The sequence below is a fragment of the Crocodylus porosus genome, unplaced genomic scaffold (genome assembly GCF_001723895.1).
Source record: "Crocodylus porosus isolate Cpor-Errol unplaced genomic scaffold, CroPor_comp1, whole genome shotgun sequence".
Lineage (NCBI taxonomy): Eukaryota > Metazoa > Chordata > Crocodylia > Crocodylidae > Crocodylus > Crocodylus porosus.
Genome location: NW_017728886.1, coordinates 193,379,027 through 193,383,608, shown reverse-complemented (window position 1 = coordinate 193,383,608; position 4,582 = coordinate 193,379,027). Strand labels below are relative to the sequence as shown.

Sequence of the window (4,582 nt, the reverse complement as noted above, 5' to 3'; positions counted from 1 at the left end):
TCGTTAGCCCATGTGTAGACACACTAATGCACCTTAACACGGTGTGTATCCATTGATGCATACTGCATTAATGTGCACTAATTGTCTAGACATGGGCTAATGTGATTTAGCTATGCCATCTTAAATTTGATACTTACTTTAAGCAGGTATCAAATTTAGGTGGGATTAGCCTAAACTCACCATTTTTAAAGGTGCATTAAGGGCATGCACATGTGGACACACACTCTTATTGTACCTTAAAAATGGCAATTTTAGGTAAATAGTGCTTAAAAGGGCCCCCATGTAGACAAGTCCAGTGTGTTCTCCTCTAAGACCTTTGCTGCTATTGCTTTAAAAAGTTGTTTCAAATGATTTAAAGTCAGAGCCATAAGAATACTGTAGTTGTGGGGCATCTGGATAGAGTCTTACAATGACATTATTCAAAATTCCAAGGACAAACTCAACTGTTTGTGTGTTCAGTATGAACACATGGGAGGGACACAAGAATTGCTGGGATTGTGAACACAGGAGTGTTGCTGATGCCTATAATCCAGCAAAGGTAAATGTATATTTATGTCATTCATGTAAAAATACTATACTAGAGTAGATTTAAAAAAAATCTGATTTAAAATTTAGAATTAAAAATATACACAAACACACGCCAAAAAAAAAGAGAGAGACAGAGGGAGAGCAAAAGAATGAGAGAGAAAGAGAAATGAAGCAAAAGCTGGTTTCAAGAAAGGGTATTAATTCATTGGACTGAAAGGTATCTTACCCTGGCAAACTTCTTTCATTTTAATCTCAGAAAGCATCTAAATTAATAAATGTTAAACGTGCCGAAACTAACACACATGCATGAACTTGTCTATGCTTATGAACTAAACAATTTTAAAAGAACACAGGCAAGGGGAGTAGCTGAAAAGTGAAGACGCAACCACACCCATCTTCGTAAAGCATTTAGAAGTAAGGCAAGAAATTCTGGAAGGTGGGAAATAAAGTGAATGTGTGACTATGAGCTATTGAGAATGGTAATACCAATGTATGCATCATTAATGCATGGTAATACTAATGTATCCATCATTAATGCATGGCAATTGGTGGGCCAAGTCATTTTCCCCTCCCTGTGAGGAAACAAGACTCAGACAAATGACAATGACTAAATATTATTTGTTAATGATTATCATCAACGTCATAAACTTTCATGGTGTTTCCTGATATTTTGAATGATTTCTACAGAAAGAGGCCTTGTGGGATGTCAAGGTATGTGGAATTTTGCAAGCTCAGGATTTTAGGCATCCATCATGCAATAAACAGCACAGAGAAGTATTTCTGAGATATCTATGTTATTTAATGTATTCAACACACTGCAGTGTAGAGCATGAAACGCTCACTGGAAAAATTCTCATGAAAGTCTATGGAAGTTGAATTTGACCTCTGTAAAAACCAAGGGATCTTCAGTACTTAGGAAAACCAGACCACATATGTAGGTATCTAAATAAGGATATCTGTAACTAATTCCAGTCGCTTATGTTTGAACATTTTGTAATATTTTACCTGCTTTAAAAATCTAATCAAAAGGTATTTTTCTTTCATGAATGGTTTCTATCAACAGGATATAAATATACATAAATTATAAATATATACAAGTAAAGGAATGTAATTCATCTAAGTACATGCAAGTATATTTGGGGTATAGCCATACCTGCCTTTTGGGGCAAATTGAAAGTCTGCCCTCAATGGCACGCAGCCATGAGCCACACCTCTCCTTCTATAGTACCTTTATGATGGAGCATGCAGGAAACACAGCAGAGTGGGCTGATTGATTTCTGAAAGAACTAGATCAGGAACAGGAAACCCAAAAGAAATCCTTCTAGGGATCTCCCACACTTCTTTTCTTTCCATCTCTTCTGAATTCACTGCAGGGGGAGGAAACTAGTGGTTTACCTTTGGCCCCACAAAATTAGAATAGTTTCTAGGGTTATGATAGACTGCTGCCCCAGAAAGAGAGTTGGCATTGAGGATGGTAGAATTGGTCTAAGAACAGACTGGGGAATGTCACTGAGAGAAGTTTGCCAGTACTGCAGATTCAGAAGGAAGTGCTGTGTGAAATAACTAATAAAAAATATGTATTTGAAACTTTTCCTAACTACTTATTGTTTCACATAGTATATGAGTTATCATTCTATCTATGCAAGTTTCAGAGAAAAATGTTTTATTTTTTTTATTTTTGAGAAAATGTTGACAATAATAAAACTGTATAATTAAAGCCCTTATTTATGTAGGTAAAATTTCACATAAACCCTTGTTCAATAAACACTCAGGATGTGTCTACATGTGCATTTACACCAGCTTAAAATTTACTGCACAATAAGTTACAGCGTGGGAAGCAGGAATAGGCCAGCATCTACACGTGCATGTGTTAAAGCGCATTAATGGTGTGTGCAGATTGATTTGGGACTAAAGTTAGACCCAAATCAGTCCGTATACAGAGTTACTGCACTGCAAGGCATCTACATGTGTGTTACTATGCAGTAACTAATCAGGCGTAAATTTGATACCTACATGATGCAGGTATCAAACTTACACTCAAGTCAGCATAAGTCAGCATATTTACTGCACAGCACAGGCATGCATGTATAGACGTGCACCTGTACTGCACAGTAATTTGTGCTTGTTGAAGTGCCCAGAATCTGCTGAATTCCCATTGTATCAGTGAAACAATACCAAGCCTAAGTCTCTTCATTTTTACTTCAGTTGTTATTACTGTTATAGTAGTAGCTAGATGTTCCAATCATGATTGAGGCCTTGATAATTTACAGAGATTATAAGCATCTTTGTCCTGAAACTTTGATTAATCAAATTTAGGACCATAAGGCACTGTTAGATCATCTACTCTGACCTCCTGGATAGTATGGGACATTATATCCAGTTACCCTGTACTAAGCCCAGTCACTTGTCTTCGATTAAAACATAGTTTGAGTTTGACAAAATCAGATATTTCAGAAAAGCATTCAACCTTCTACCAAGAGGTAGAGTGAAGCTCACTAGTCATCCTTACTGTTACACATTTATGTTAACATTTAATTTGAGTGAGCCTAGCTTCGGCTTCCAGAAACTGGTTTTAAATTACCATTTTTTTCTGCTAAAATAAAGAGCCTTTTGTATCAAGTACTTTCTTCCCAAGAGAGTACTTTGCACTGTAAAGAAGCCGTCTTTCAATTTTATTTTGATAAGTTACATATATTGAGCTATTTACCGTAACACATTTATTTTTCCCCAGCTTTCAAATATTTTTGTGGCTATTTTTTTCTGTTCGTTTTCAGAAGGGGAATTCCAGAGTCATTTTCACAGAAGCCATGTGTGAAGATAAAATCATTCCTCTGTTCCAATTTGCTGCTATCAAGTGTCACAGCTATTTTTGCCACAGAATTATTATGGAACCTCATGTGTTTTTGCTCATAATTTCTTTCAGAATTACGATCTTCCAGGGATGGCTGGCTTACCTTCTAAGATCGGTAACTTTACATTTGCCTGCATAAAAATAGTAGTTGTTCGAATGGACCGATATTACCAAGAGATCCAGACTGTTATAACTGTCCTCTCCTTGTCTTTACTTCTCAGTCTTTGTGTTATTCACATATTTTAGCAGCAGCAATTTTATGCTTTGAGATCATAACCTATTATTATTTGATGTTTTTGGTACAGTATGGATCCCTGAGGAACACAACCAAATTTAACCCCAATTTGATGATGAATCCCCATTGACAACTACTTTGAGACCTGTTATTTAGCCAAATATCAAACCATTTAACACATACTCTTACCAATATACACTAATGCTAATTTTTTTAATCACCATGCCAAGCAGTATTAAGTCATATGCTTCAGAAATTTTTGTAGGTTATATCTACAGAGTAAATTTGTTTTCATAAAGAATGAAATCAAGTTTGCTTGATAAGAACTATTTTCTATAAAACCATGTTGACCGCCATTAATTATACTACACCTTTTAATACTTCATCAATAATCTCCTTTTCAGCTATTTTGTCCAAGATAGATGCTAATCTAATCAGCCAACAAATAGTCAGATTATCCACAGATTATCCTTGTTTGATATCATCACAAAAAAAAATCAGTATTCTTCCAGGTTTATGAAATTTAACATAAAATGCCTAATTTCACTTAATTCCAGGCATAAGCAGAAGCCTGGAAGAAAATCACTATGGCACTTGAGGAAGCAGTGGACATATGACCGTGTGGCATAGCATCACAGACAAAAATGAGAAAGAAGGAGAAATGAAAAATAATCTGTTGGATTACGAAATACAGTATTTCTTTTCCACTGTGTAATAAAGACATTTTAAATAGCAGTTGAATATACTTTTTCATGTTTATATAGCAATTTAGACATAGTCCTGTTTTCAGGGACACTCATTCAATCTTACTGAGTAAACAGGATTGTACAGCTCACCAAAAACATAGATGGCCTTACCGTACCATATTATACCTTACTTTAAAATTACTATACAACTACATGTAAATAATTCATATTTTTAAAATAATACTATGTGTATGATTCTAAATACTCAAACTACAAATAGAT

General features: G+C 35.2%; 1 long non-coding RNA gene across 1 annotated transcript in view; it reads right to left on the bottom strand.

The window, feature by feature from the left end:
• Positions 1-1,202: 1,202 nt before the first annotated feature.
• LOC109318240 overlaps positions 1,203-4,582 on the bottom strand; it is a 10,917-nt gene continuing 7,537 nt past the window's right edge. The window contains exons 2-3 of the long non-coding RNA XR_002103209.1: positions 1,757-1,895; positions 1,203-1,413 (exon numbers count right to left, since the gene is read on the bottom strand). This is a non-coding gene — a long non-coding RNA (uncharacterized LOC109318240). The remainder of the gene's footprint in view (positions 1,414-1,756; positions 1,896-4,582) is intronic.